Source organism: Drosophila willistoni, assembly GCF_018902025.1.
Source record: "Drosophila willistoni isolate 14030-0811.24 chromosome XL unlocalized genomic scaffold, UCI_dwil_1.1 Seg141, whole genome shotgun sequence".
Lineage (NCBI taxonomy): Eukaryota > Metazoa > Arthropoda > Insecta > Diptera > Drosophilidae > Drosophila > Drosophila willistoni.
In genome coordinates, this window is record NW_025814052.1 from 8,617,389 (window position 1) to 8,633,335 (window position 15,947).

Consider the following 15,947-nt stretch of genomic DNA (forward strand, 5'->3'; position numbering starts at 1 on the left):
TCAGGCGACGATTATATAACATTTCATCTTATGGGTGCATGAAACAGTGAAATAATTAAATATTGTTTATTAAATTAATTTTTTACTACATATATTAATTCACAAAAGTTACCCATTTAAGAAGGTCTTTATTTGAAAATAATTTTGTAATTTTTCAATTGCGTCTGAATTGAGCAATAACTTTTTGAAATATATTCGAAATCGACCAAAGAAGTAAGAAGTTATCCAAGTAAAAGTTTTTTTGGTATAGACCAAATTTCAATTGATTTTTAAAATTTATGCAATTGTTTTGAATTTGAATATCTTTGAATTCGCATTTAAAACTCTTGTCTTACTAAGCCTACTTTAATAAGGCTTTTATACTTCTATTTTCTGATATATCTATCTTTCAATATAAGAAATTCGATGCTTTGCGATCGCTGGTTTCTATGGCAGCTATATATTATAGTGATCTAACGTCTTTTCAAACTTGATTTCACTAAGGCAATATCGAATTTTATTCCAGCAGTTTTCTAAATGAAGACATGAAGTTCATACGCACAGATGGACATATTGACTTGACTTCTCATGCTGATCAAGAATATATGTATGTATGTACATACAATATACTTTGTGGGGTAGGAAACGTCCCCTCCGCTAATCTTGATCTCATCGATTTCAAAGAACCCTCTCCTTATACAAGGATATAAAAAGGGTTTATCAACTGTGATTTCTAGATTTGTTTTTTTTAACTGAATCAGTTGAAGAAAGATAACATTTCTGCACTGTTCTACTGTTATATTGTTATATGACTTGTATACTATAAATACCGTAACTTAAAAGCTATTTTATTGAACTTGGATTATTGACCATTTGCATTGTCGGAGATAATTCATTGCATTATTATTATTAGTATAAATACTAGACCTAAGCAAAAAATAAAAAAAAATTGAGTACTAGCTACAAAGCATTCGATCATTGCATTCAATTTGGGAAAATCGTTTCATTTTTTCCCAAATTTATGTATGTGTGTAGTTAATTTCTGTTTTGTACATTTTTCCTTTTTGTCTCCCACTTTTTTTTTCTTTTTTTTTTTTTTTTGGTTTGTTGTTTACTTAAATTGTCTTGACCACATATGTCAGATTTCTCCACTTCCTTTTAGCGCATCGCTGTCGTTGACACAAAACTGTCATCAACATATCAGCTGCAGCCGAAGCGAATGTCAAGTGCAACAACAGCAAAATAAAATATATAAAAAAGAGAAAACCCTTTCTTTTCATAACGAACATCAAATACTCTAGTTATTCCAAAAAAAAAAATCGCATTTAAGGGAAAAGCTTCTTTAGGTTGAGTCACTTTATTGGTGAAAGGATCTTTCCCATTTTCCCCTTAACCAAGACAAGTGGAAAAGAAGTTTCGCAATCGATCACATGGCATCTGTTGTCCATCTACATTGCTGGCTTTACATGCTCCCTCAGGTTAGGGTATGCAATTGTAATGATGCTGCTGTTGCTGTTTCTACACTGACAACTCCTTGTACACCAGAAACGTACAAAAAAAAAATGCCAAGCCACGAGAAAAATTTCACCCATCATCGGAAAAGCAAAGCACCAACAACAACATAAAAAATAAATAAAAATTAAAAACAAAACAAAACAAAAAAAGATGTTTTTAACTGTTACGACACCTAAATGCAAAGTTGCAACTGCACCACCAATGAAAACCAGTTACGGCAGTTTCCTTCCTGAATCAATTATGTTTCACTTTACTGATTTTTCACGTTCATGGTCAACAAATTTTTTTCCATTTTTTTTTTTTTGGCATCAACAACAAAAACAATCTCCACCAACACACTCTCGCACATGCAACACTTGTTGCCACAGTCAGTATGTCAGTAGTGGCACACACCAAAAACAACAACAACAACAACAACAACAACAATAACAACGGCAACACGTCATGACTGAATGCATTTTCCGATATCTGGTTGCTTCCCATTTGGTTTTTGTGTTTTGTGTTTTTTTTTTCATTTATTTACTTTTTTTTTCGTTTTGCCACTTTACAAAATTGTTTCAAGAAATTTCTTTTAGTTTAATTGGTGAAATCTTTTCTGGTTTTAAAATTGGAGATGTTTTAATTTTGTATTTGGTTTTGTTGGCGAAAGTCGTACATAAGCCAGGGGTCAGCAGGGGGCGACTTAACGATCTGTCAAGTTCAGGGACATTCCTAAACAGATGCAAGGGGGAGATGGAGATGAGCGTTAAATTAATAAGTCTCCCCCGTTAGACAAATCGGGAGACACAGCAAAAATAAAGCAAAAACTCCTTTCATTTGTTCAAAGGATCGAATTCAAGAGCGAAATGCCACAGGAGAAATACATACATACATATGTACACATATAGAGATTAGAGAGCTCTATGGGTTGGTTGGAAGCCAGTTTTTTTTTACCCTTTTTCAAAAAATTATCATTTGAAAACAGAACAGTTTGAAGTTGAAAAATTAAATGAAGTAGTTGAATTGAAGTGAAAGAATCTTTCAAATTTCGTAGACCACATGTACATAAGTCTTCACATCAGCACTCTAGCGCCGCCAACAGCCAACGGCCAACTACGGTGTTATGGCCCATATAGTAAAAATCGTTTATTTGCATAACTTGGCTATTGTCAGGCTAATTTTTATTAAATTTGGTATGACAATAAAAAAGAACAACATTAATTAGTTCCCAAACTTGGAAGTAGGCGTGGCAAAATTTTGAAATAAACTTGATCTGCCTGCACATTTGGTGCCTCTAGCTTTTATAAACTACGAGATCAGGAAAGACGGACGGACATGGCTAAATCGAATCGACATGACTGTTGAGACTGATCTTGAATATATATACTTTATGGGGTCGGAAAAGCTGTTACATACATTTTAACGGCTTTATGTTTGTACGACGCACAATGTCTGATTTCGATATAGTTACTGGCAAAAATATGTAACTTTTGAACCAATCCACATTTAATTTTCTAATGCTTTAAAGAAATTTATAGTGTCAAAATTTGGGCGTAACCAAAACAAGGCGCGAATTAACGTTTGTTGTATTTTTTGTCCTAAGTTATAAATATCATAAAAAATCTTAGTGCCATTTTGGTTTAAGGCAGAAGTTGTTAGTAGGTTCAGCTTGCAGGTGCATTCCGATCTTGTTATACATAGCAATTAATGAAAACGCACTTACGCTTTGTTAGCCTTCAATAAAGTGCAAGTGCTAAACGTTATTGTGTTCGAGAAATATAGATTAGATGAATTAGAGGGGATATGCAATTTTAGGCATATGCAAGTTTTCTCGAAGGCGCCCAAGCAAGGATTTCGTAACATGATCTGTGCCTCTTCGGATCGAATTGTAGCAATAGTTTTTTTTTTAATATCATCTTAAATATGAAGTCAATTCTGTATATATGACAGCTTTTAAAATAGTCATCCGATTTTGATCAAATTTAACACAGTCATTAACAGTTTCATTAAACTGAAAAATTTTAGGGCAATTGTGTGAAAATTACTAAAGTTATTGATTAAAGTCACTGTTTTCGACCGATCGTTCCTATGGGAGCTATATGATACAGTCATCAAATTTCATCTCTCTAGCTTTACGCTCGATTTTCCCTTTATTTTATTAAAATCGGTTCAGAGCTACGGGACGTATTCTTGTCGCCAGTTAAAATATAAGTGGTTTCGAGAAAAATGAGTTTGACGTTGAAAGTTTGCTTCAAATGACGAGAACATTGCCTCACAAAAAAACCTCATATCTCCAAAAGTATTTTGAATTTCAAAAAACTTGGCTAAATAAGACTAAAAAAATCAGTGAGCTGGGAGCATCCATGTTAGCGAACGTGGTGGAGACAATTTCTATACACAATTTTTCATTTTGTATAGATTTTTTTTCCGCTAACTAACAAACTAACAAAATAAGATAAAACTGATGAGAAAGTTTTCAAGGAAAATAGTTAATTAATCCTTAAGGATTTCAGATTTGAAAAGTATGGAAAGAAAACAAGGACAATCCAATAACGAATTATTGTATCTAACCGAAGGAAAAATCAGGGAGCCTACAGTTTATATTCCCTTAAAATTTTTTGTCACACTTAATAGCTACAGGATATATTACTGAATACTTAGATATTGATGAAATCAAGCAAAGTTGTAGCCTAATAATAAGGCTGACGTTCAAATCGGTGATGAACTTTGAAGAAGGAGCTAAGAAGGAAAAACGAGAGTGAACTAGGAGAAACTTTGCGATTCAGCCAAGAAGAAGGAAGCGGGTTTGGTATATTAGGTAAAAGCCCAAAAGGACCGAAAATGATCTGTTATTGAGTTGGCCAGATTTCGCGGCCAATGCACCTCTACTGTATACCCAAAACTTTTTATCTGAGATAAGTACTTACAATTATTGTCATCGTAATGAAATTCGAGAAGCTCACGTGTAATTCACCAATTAGTATTACATTTTTTGAACAAATTTTTCAATATTAATTTAAAATCAATAAATCTATTGTTTTATAATAAATATGTATTCTTGATTGGTTGTTCCTATAAAAGCTAGGTAGATGACATTGTAGTCATATTTTCAGATCAAATATAATATTGTACACACTTTTATACAAATGTATGTATGTACATATATAAGAAAATCCAACTAAAAATTTAAATCTAAATCGTTTGAAAACACTTGTAAAATTTTACACGTGAGCTGGTTGTCCAAATAGCCACCAAGTTATAATAATATCAGACTTTGCTAAGCGATCAAGAGCTTGCAATGGCCGTACGAAGCATAAAACTACAGTAGAATCAGGTTACAACGACTCCCCTTATAACGTCCGTCCGGTTATAACGACTAAAGTTCGATGAGTGATTGGTTGAACCCAAGACAAACTTATATGGAAGGGCTTCCAGTTGGTACGTCTTTCGGATATAACGACGAAAATCGTCGGTCCCTTGAGCGTCGTTATAATAGGATTCTACTGTAGTTCCAACTACATGAAATGGAAAAGTCAATGATTTACAATGGTTTTAGTTATTTTAGTTTTGATTAACTTTTAAAGGGTCAAAATCTAGACAATAATATCCAAAAAATTAGGCTATCAAATAATTTCGATAAGGGAAAAGAAAGTTGGTGAACTAAAACTTTATGTTTGACCTATCTTTGCTATGGAAGCAGTATTATGTATGTATTTAGTTCTCCTATCCGGCAGATTCACGTGGATTTACACTCGATTCGTCGTTGTGACCTAGAATATATAATTTATAAGGCTTTCTTCGATGCATTGCATTCTTTTGAACAATATTAATATTAAGTTATGCAACTATTTAAAAAGAAATCTCAAATCTAGTCCTAGGTACCCTTTAAGTCATTGAGATTTTTGTAATTTTTGAATTCGAGGCATTTAGAAAGAGCAACAACTTCTAAAATGAAAAATCCTTTCAGGGTTTCTTTTTTTATTTCTTCTTTCTTTTGTATGCCAAGTTTGCTAGATTTTTATTCTACAGGCCTGGCTCATTTCTAATTGAGTATTTCTCAATTGTTGTGCAAACAAATGCGCTTAACTATCCCCAACGCCACTAAAAAACAAAAAAAAAGCAACGATTCCTCTAGGCGAAAAAGAAAAGAATCGCAGAATTGCAGCTGACAAAGAGGTAGGCACCTTTTTTTTTGTTTTTTTCTTTTCTTCTTCTTGTGTCTTGTTTCTGGGTCACTGGCGCAGAAAGTGACTGCCGGCCAAAAGTGAAAAACAAACAAGCAACAACAGAAACAAACAACAACAACAACAATATCAACAGGCAAGTCTCAGTTAAGGACCGGCAAAGACTCCCCTCAAAACATATGGCAGTCTACTATCACGAATTTCGATACCCTTTAGCAATTGAGTGTTTGGGCACTTTTATATTTATTCCAAAATATTCCTTTTATTTGGGTCATTTGAGTGTACAGCACTTTATAAAAAGGAACAGATTTAAGACTAAAAATCAAAGTTCTTTTCCCAGATACTATGTCACACTGATTGTTGTAGTAAAAATTCCTCAAATATTTGTTTTTAACAGTTCTTAAAACATTTTAGTAGCAGTCAAATTCAAGCACTCAGATCATCAGATGCTTCAAAAAGTGATGATTATTAGCATTTAATTTACCTTTTATATGTACTTTTGTCTGTCGTGCTATCAGAATTATCAACACCTGGCTTTTTATATGTACAAGAAAAAGGACAACATTTTCGAATTGTAAATATACAGGGTATTGGCAAAGTCTTCTTATCCACTTAATATAACTATGATCAATTCATATTTTTTTCATTGTGTTTTATCAGATGCCAAGATTTACACTGATCAACAAATCTATTAGAAGAGTTTCAAACTCAATTGGTAGAAGTTTTGAGTTTCGACTAAAACAAAAAACAGTGAAATAAATTAACATTTTTTGAGTGAAATTTCAAATATTCAGACAACGATTGACTGGATTCCGACTCACTGAACGGATCGAGCTTTCCACATGAATATTGCAGAAATACAATGGGCATACAACCAATAATTATGTTTGCCTTTATCCATGTTATCCGAAATTTCATATTTCCTCGATTAAACGTATTTCTACTTGTATGCTTTAACGGCCTTTATTTATACTGTATCCTAACCCGGCCGGATATTATCCGAGCATTCCGTTTATGAATCAATGAAAGAATCAATCATTTGCATAAGTTTTGTGTGCCGATGAAACTTTCGCTTTTCCACCGATGAAACTGTCCAAGCTCTACCGTCAGTTTTATAAGCATTGATGAAAAGCCCTTTTCTCTTTTGGGAATATTGTAACGCTGTAATCAGTATTCAAAAAAACCCTTGCTTTAGTTAGCATCAGTTTTGTAAGCACTGATAAGTGACCCACCAGCGTTCTTGTAAGTACTGATCAAGATCTATTTCCCTTACTTAGGTGATCCTAATGCCTAATCCGAGTTGATGGCTGGGATAATGCAATTTCATTGAGTCAAGACCATGAAAGAAACACAAAATTATAAATGCGATGTAGGTTTGAATCGTATTGATGGCAATTTTAAAGTAACTTTTTTATTTTCTGTAAAAGCGATTACTAAGATGCTCAACAGTAGTAATTGAATTAGTAACTGATTATGTAGCTTGCTTTTTACTTTGTAGATTACTTTTTTAGAAATTACAGGGATAATGTGTGTGATTACATTTGTATCTAATGTAATCTTTGTTTTATTCAAACTGACTGAGAAAGGCGACCATGCCCATAGAAAAGTAAGCTACGTCAAATGTATGGAACGGGAATCGGAACTGTCTACCAAGTAATGATTACATAAGCAATGATACTTCATTACTAGGTTGTAGCTTAGTTTTTTTGGAAACTCTAAGTTGGATTTAGTGTGTGTTGTTTAGTGTAATAGAAAATGTTCTCAGTTGTTGCTGCGTTTTGTTAGCTGTTGCAGGAAGTCAATTACCGCCTTAAGGAAAAGCCTCAACTCAACTTGACTCGACTCGACTCGAACCGACTTTAACATTCAACATCATCGTCATCGCTTGTCTAAAACTTGCAATCTCTGTGCCCCGCTTCAACTTTCTCAATTGAAAATTGCATTTGAACGTTGTCGACGATTTCCCTCGAATTTTCCGCGCTACCAGCTTGGCCAAAGAGGGTGTGTGGTGGTGAATGGAGGGGTGGCACAATGAGGGGGACAAGGGAATGTCGTTGACCGAAAAAAAGTGTGTCAAGTTTTCCACCAAAAACAAAACAACAAAAAAATAGACATAAGAAAAAAGATCAAGTACATCGCAGATACATAGATAGATAGATGCTGCATCCGCTGCTGCTGCTGCAAAACCAAGCGCATTTCCAGTTGCCATGACCAACACAAAATGTTCTCTAAAAAGAAGCTATCCAACAACAACAACAGCAACAACAGCAGCACACATCATTGCAAGAGAGTATACATATGTATGTATTTATGTACGAACATACTGGAAATGTGGGTCTTAGATTTTTGGTGTAATTTTCGCATAGTGAAAGTGCAGGCAGAAAGAAAGAGGAAAAATACAACAAAAAAAAAATAAATAAATAAAAATTTACCTGTCAGTCAGTATATCTATCTATCAACAACAAAATACTCGTTAATTGGTTAAATGCTTCACATAAAGCAAAAGCTTTTGCCTCAAGGTAATGCCAGTTAAAATAAAATACCTCAGAACCTTTTGCCTTCACTCTGAATCTGGCATTTGAACCTGACCTACTACTGTCCATTCTTAGCTAAGTAATACTGTATAGTCAGACCCATTGTTGTTGCTGTTGCTGCTGCTGTTGTTCTTGTCGATGTCTCTGGGTCAGTGAAAGGGAACAGCCAAAGAGAAAGAAGCAATGAACGCACTTCACACAGATATTGATGATTGCTTAATCGAACGCCCGACTGGATTAAGTTGGTCTAAGACTAAGTCTAACTTGGTCACTATTCATCGACTCACGTCATCACTCAAGAATCACAAAGTGATTGATCATACATTAAAAAATTTACAGGACTTAACTCAAGTTGTTATCATATGATAAGCCATCACTTTAAATTTACTGTTGATAACTAGATTAAGACAACTCGCAAACTTCGTTACCTTCTGATAAACCCCAAAATTCTCAATTTTGAAATACAAACATTTAAGGCAAAGTCTATCCAATTTTTGTTCGATTTTGATCATTTTGACAATATCCCATTCGACGGGGAAACTAATTTATTTTCTTTCATAGCTTAAAAAAGTTAATATTTTTCAATTGAAAAAACATCGCCAAGAACAGTTAAAAAAAAATTCAAACAAACTAAAAATTTTTAATTGGGCTTAACACGAGAATTAGAGGTGAATTAAACATTTCTGGTATGTATATATCTATCTATGTAGATCTCGGAGACTGCGTGAGCTACTGCCACCGAATTTGGTGTATTAACTGGAATAGGAACAAAATTTGTCATTTTAATATTAATTAAAAAAATCTATTTATCTCTCGCAACATCTTAACTGACGCAATTAAACTTGTTATATTTAAATTTGTTGGTAATATTTAGCAACATAACAAATTTAAATAAAGTCGGACTAAAAACAGCAAAGTTATAGAATAAACGTTTTAAGCCCTTTATTACAATGTTATCATAATGACGTAAAGTAATTATACAATGAATTATATAAAAAGTCATATTAATTTATAAAAAAATGCAAAATTTATTCACTTCTTTATATAAGCAAACAGTATTGAAGTTGTGTCGCTCGAAGGAAGCGAATCATCCGTCAGTGAGCTATCCTCAGGATCCAGTAGCGAATGCGTACAGCCATCCACGATTGAGTGCCAGGGACATGGAAAACCCACAAAGACTAAACGGTAAGTATTAGGAATAGGGAAAATTCAGTGACTGAATATTCAGTCGAGTGAGGAGAGTGTAGAAAGCCCCTCGTGTGGATGTATGGAGGAGGCATGCGGTATGCTAGGCTGCGACATTAAATCCAGACCACGCTCGATGAAATCGGAAATGGAATGGACAGCGGCCCCCTTACGTGACCATACTCCCAGAGAACAGGCCCTTTGTTTTGCTCGTTTCTTCCTTGAATGCCAAAACTTTTGAAATTTGCTGGAAGACTTCTTTGGGATTTTTCGGGATTTCAACTTAATGAGGTCACTCCTGTGACAGTACAATGGACGGCTCTTCATCGCAGCAGCAGACGAAAATACCATAGATTGAAGTCGCTCAAATAAGACGTCATATGGCCCCACTGAACATATGTTTTGCGCCAATCAATCTATAGTGTCTTCATGGGCTGCTGCGATTCTTCCTGTCCTAGAAGAGAAAAAGAAAAAGTTTGAAAAAGGATTACAGTAACATCCGTTCTGTTGCAAGTTGTGAGAGGATGTGTGTGTGTGTCGCCTTCCCATTTTCAATATCCTAAGGCAAACCCTTTTTATTCTATGATTCTTACTTTAATTCGATACTTACCAGGATATTATTCCTTTTGTTTTTTGGGTTTTTTTACTTACCTTAATTTTGTTTAGAGACTAATTGATGTGTTTCCTGCTCGTGCTCTGCTTTGCTACTGAAATGAATCCGAATCGGATCTGGGGTATTGAAAATGAAAATGACAGAAGAAACACAAGGCCTACTTTTATTTTCAATTGAACATAACAGTTTATTTTTCTTATCGATTTTTATACCCTTGCAAAAAGGGTATATTAGTTTTCGTGAGAAGTGGAAGGAAGGAATCATCTCTGACCATATAAAGTATATATATTCTTGATCAGCACGACGAGACGAGTTCAAATAGTCATGTCCGTGCGTCTGTCCGTCCGTCTAGATCAGGGCCAACTCCGCCTTGTATATTTCGATTTCAGCCGTATCGAACATCTACATCATACAAATGGAATAGTCACGAACAGTCTAAGCCATTGTCATAAAAATAAATATTTTTTAGTTTTGTATACCTGTAAATCACTGTACCAATTTTTATAAACATCGGATGACTATATCATATAGCTGTATCCAAAACTATCACATTTTTGAATTTCAACTCCTTCACCTATATTTCTTATATAACTTTATTATATAGTAGTCCGATTCGGGCGATTTTCTCAGGCGAGTAATAAAAAGCCCAAAAAAATTTCATCCCGAAAGCTTTTAAGGTGGCTGAGTAAAACGCTACGCACCGACGGAAAGAGGGACATGGCTCTATAGACTGAGCTTCTCATGCTGATCAAGAATATATATACTTTATGGTATCGGAAACGTCTCCTTCTTTACTTTACAAACGTCTGACCAATTTCATAATACCCCCTGCAAGGGTATAATAAATTGCCAAAGTTAATATAGTCTTGCAGTCTTTGGCAATATTTTTAAATCTCTCAAGCTCTCACTCTATCCCTTTCCATTTCACTTTAACCGCCCTTCCACATCTCCTACATATACATATATCACGCAGTTTATGTAACGTTGCATCGGTATGTGTATCCATTCTGCTCATTTCGAGCAATGACGTAGTAGGCTGCTGGCAGCGCTGTCGTTAGAGTTTGAGCAGAGTCGATGTATAATGACTATAACTTATGTTCTATTTATCCGATCTTATTAAAATTTTGGGATATGATGTTTTACATGGAAAACTATCATATTCGTAAAGGTTTTAAAATTTTAGTTGAAGAGGACATCGATGCCGAAAGAACTCACTTGCACTCCCGCCTGGATCAAATCTTTCACACAAATTCGTAAACTAAAGTTAAATTTAGTATTATTATTTTTGTTTGTATTTGTGTTCTCATATAAACTTGTAACTGAAAATACAATGTATATTCACAGAATACCTAAATAATTAATATAATAAAACATAAAGTCAAATCCTCACATCATATAAGTTTGGTGCAAATTTAAAACATTTGTTTTATTTATTATTATATGTACAATTAAGTATGGCTAGACGAATTACTTACCTAATTTTTTTTATACAAAACGAAATATAATTTCGTTGCACTTCAATATCTTATCCTAGAACTATTTTCAAGTCATTGGTATTTTATTTCGTATTTTATTATTATATTTATTTAATGGCATCTGTGATTAACAAAAGGAATTACTCAGTGCCCAAAAAATCTAAGAGTGCCCAGAGGAGTAGTTACCTTTGACATAATTTTCATATACATGCACATATAAAGACTAAAACAAAAGACTGAGGCCACAAACTTGCTAGAAAACTCCAATTTTAATTTGGTTTCTTCTTTTTCCTTTTTTTTTCGCTTGAGCGAAAGTTATCTTTGTGCAAAATAGAAACAACAAAAAAAAAAACTAAAATTTGATTGATTACCAACTTTCTACTCCTACGGAGAGGAGCGATGATAATGTTGGGGCAATTTTCAAATTGATTCTGATTAGAGGCCTGAAGAAAATTGTATGTGTGTGTGTGTGTGTGTGTGTGTGTGCGGGCTAGAGCGAAAGCAGAACATTTGTAGCCGGTTGCCACAACACTCTATATAGCCCATCCACTCCACTCCACGCTTCCCATTCTGTCTAACTCTCTATCTAACTCTCTGGTTCGATATGTTGCCAATGTTAATGAACTTTGCATGCATAAATTACAGCAGCAGCAGCAGCAGCAGCAGCCACATCCGCCTGGGCTGCACTCTCTATGCCTTGTTTTGTTTTTTTGCATACGAAGTGCAAAGAAAAAACAAAATAACAAACAAAATGTGGCACAATGACTGCAACGCGGCCCGCCTGACATTGGGGCATGCCACATGCGGCGGCTGCTACCATACCTTAGTATTGGCTGCTGCTGCTCTTACCTAATGATCTGAATGCGCATACGCCGCGTGTGTTTTCTTTAAATCAAAATCAGCTGTTTGTGCCCGCAAAGTTCTCTTAAGCACTCGTGGGAATCTCTTCTCGATCACTCACTCACTCACACTTGTCTCTCTTCGCGTGGCTCTCTGTTGTTTGAGTGACTTTTGAGTTCCAACATGTTTGAGCGGATCACCAAAAGGGGGGGCTGGCTGCTGCTGCTGTTGCTCTTATCATTTTCGGCAGTCAGCTTTGGCTCTGATAAGACGTGAGGCTGCAACCTGCAACTTGAGCCAAAACCCAAAATCAAATACAAATACAAAAGAAAAAAAGAAAAGAGAAGAAAAAAAAACACACACACAAAAACCAATTCAAAACCAAAACCAAAACCAAAAAGACGACAACGACTACAAATGTATGCCAAATCAAGTTTATTGAACTCGGCTTTTGATGGCAGCAGTAGCAACAACAACAACAGCAACGGCAACAACGGCAACAACAAACAGACCAAACAGCAATGAAACTGCCAGTTGCAGTCACTAACAGCAACAGGACACGGCAGCAGCATGTCATCCTGTAATGGGTTTCCCCGGGGTTTTTTTTTCTGTTTTTTTTTTTTTACTCTTGTTGTAAAACTTTACGTCTCAGTTGACGTCGCCGCTGACTTCGTGGCAGTCAGGTGCCGCTGTTTACGTTGGTTACTGCTGCTGCTGCTGCTGCTGCTGCCGCGGCGGCGACGGTTGCTTGTTGCTGTCGTTGCTGTTGCTGTTGCTGCTGCTGCCGCTGGTAGTTGCGAGTTCAATGACATTTCACCTACTTGTATTCAAATTCGAATTATAAACTGAAATAAAATAAACCAACAAAATTTAATTAAAGTAAAAAACGAACGACAAAAAAAAAACACTAAATTACTAATTAGAGTTTTTAACAGAAGAGATTGAAATAGAATCCAATTGCATTTGGAAATGAAATGTTTATGATATTAATTCCTTCCTAAAGTGAATATTTTTTTCTTTTGAATTCCCAAGGGGGCCCAAAAATGTTTGGCGCAGAAATATCTGTAAGTCTGGCCAAAACTCGATCAAGGTTATGCAACATACAATTATAATCAATTTGTTTAATTGCAGAGCATAGCTGATTATTAGTTTATGGCTTTCACTTAAATCATTTAATTCAAAGGTACTTGCCTCTAGATGGCCCTAGTAGGTTATTAATGCATTCGATACTGGTGTTAATTGACAATTAACATACTTAACTACTTATGTTAGGTAATTGAATCTGTAGATTACTTACATAGATTAGATAATTTAACTTTAATTAGATAAGTTAAAGTAGTAGTTGTTGAGAAGTGTCAACTTATGAGAATTTGAAAAGGCAACTGGGAGTTGCGGCCCAAATTATTATTATTTCTATTATATTCAGCTAACTTATAATGTTAAATTATTAGCTGTAGGTCCAACTTCTTAACTACTTAAAGTTTTTCAAATAAGGCAAAAAAAATAATTAAATTGAATACGTCTATTTGAATGGCCAACAAGAAAAGTTCCTTTGTTATACCCTTGCAGAGGGTATTATAAAATTGGTCAGATGTTTGTAACGCACAGAAGAAGACGTTTCCGACCCCATAAAGTATATGTATATATTCTTGATCAGCATGAGAAGCTGAGTCGATATAGCCATGTCCGTCTGTCCGTCTGACTGTCTGTCCGTCTATCCGTTCGTGCGTATGCGTTTTACTCGGCCATCTTAAGAGCTATCGGGCTGAAATTCTCTGAAATTTTCTGTGCTTTTTATTATCTGGAGCAGATCAAGTATGAAAATTATCAGGATCGGACCACTATATCATAAAAATTGTAGTTTAAAAAAGAGTAATAATGTTTTGCTTATGTATTGATGAATTGAGTTGCAGGGAAAGAATTTTCAAAATGTAAAAATATTATTACCAAGGACTGCAAGTGTATATAAACTTCAGCATAACCGAAGTTAGCTTCTTTGATATTTTAATTTATATAACCTATTCACTCCTATAGTTACTTCTTTTTTAATAAATAAAATGTTAATTCAACAAAGGATGCGTCTAATCTACTGACCAGCAGTGTACATGCATCAATAACTAGAGTTAAATTGAACCAAATATATTGCAAACTTTTACTTTCAAAATACAACATGTGGAAATTTGAAATGTTTGGCAAAATATATTTAATATTTAAAGCTACACATACGCGTATACAAATACATATATATATACATATATATTTTTTGTTCCACAACCAAAAACCAAAAACAAAAAAAAAAAAAAAACGCCAGGCAAATTTTTCAAGCCAAACTTTCTAAAGTGTGAAAAAGTACAAGACTCCCCCTGACGTTGCCCCAACCAACCAAAGTTCCTCATACCGTACCGCCTCCCCCTATCCACCCATTAAAATTAAACAAGAACTCACAGCTCGTAAAGTTTTTTTTTTTTTTTTGGTTTTTTTTCCGTGTGCCCGCTGCTGCCGCACTGCAGATTCTGCGCTCAATGGAAAGAAATTTTTACGGCCTATGCGAAGAGACGCGTTGCCGCTGCCGCTGCCATCGCCATTGCTGATGTTGTTGTTGCTGTTGCTGTTGTTGTTGCCGCTGCTCGAGCTTGTGAGCTGGAGGGCCCGTCTACGATTTTCGAAGTTGCCCCCCTCTAAGTGTCTCTTTTTTGAGTCTTTTTGGTATTTTGGGGGCAATTAAAAAGTTGTCGAGCTGCGTTGTCGATTGTCAGTTGCGGCGAAAAAAAAATTCAAGAAACCCAAAAATTTACCGTTGGCCCAGCTGTTTTTTTAGGCCTATTTGAACAAAAAAAAAAAAAAAACTTTGCATTAAAACTGCGGCAAAAAATTATCATACGGATGATGATGGTGGTGATGGGAATGGAAATACGGCAATTGCAGTTAAAATTTAATTTATTTGCTGAACACACACACACATGGACACATAGGCAATCAAACAAGCACACATACTCGCACACACACACACACACACACACACACACACAGAGACACAACGTGAAAGAGAGAAAATTGTGCGCAAAAATTTCTCTTCCTTGTACGTTGCTTTTGGAGCGATCAGAGCGAAAGCCACATCATGACCTACCTTCAGTCGTAAATTGTATTTATTGAATAAAATAAAACAAATATGCTTATGGCGACAAAAGAATTTAAGCTACAACAAAAAGAAGAGAATTTTGAACTGGCCAACTTATCCCATATTGAGATCTCGAGAACTAATAAAGTTAGAGCTATCAATTTGAAATGGAGGGTTTTATTTAAAATTTGGATAGTTTTTGAAAAAATATCTAAAAATCTCTTGAACTATGCACAAATTAAAAGTTAAAAACGTTTTTTTACCAAAGACAACAAACGTCTTGGACATACAGAAGTAGTTCACCGCTAGGTGCGCTAATGTGTTTCTAACTTATTTAATCGACTTTGTCTCAGGAATAGATCCCGAAAAGGATATTGGAAGTGTAATAAAACAAAATGAAAATTGACAAAGTTCTATAAAAAAAAAAGAAACTGTAAAAATTTGGTCAGGTATACGAGTTTATTTAACAGACAGTGTCCTGCAGGGAGTCTAAGGTTTGCCCTGTCCCTCTTCCCCTGGATCAGC

At 35.0% G+C, this 15,947-nt stretch overlaps 1 long non-coding RNA gene across 1 annotated transcript; it reads right to left on the reverse strand.

The window, feature by feature from the left end:
* Positions 1 to 9,195: 9,195 nt before the first annotated feature.
* On the reverse strand, positions 9,196 to 10,121 carry LOC111519317. The gene is made up of 2 exons (XR_002724319.2): positions 10,028 to 10,121; positions 9,196 to 9,830 (listed from the first exon to the last, which is right to left on the reverse strand). It is a non-coding gene; the product is annotated as an uncharacterized LOC111519317 (long non-coding RNA).
* Between the last annotated feature and the right edge of the window lie 5,826 nt (positions 10,122 to 15,947).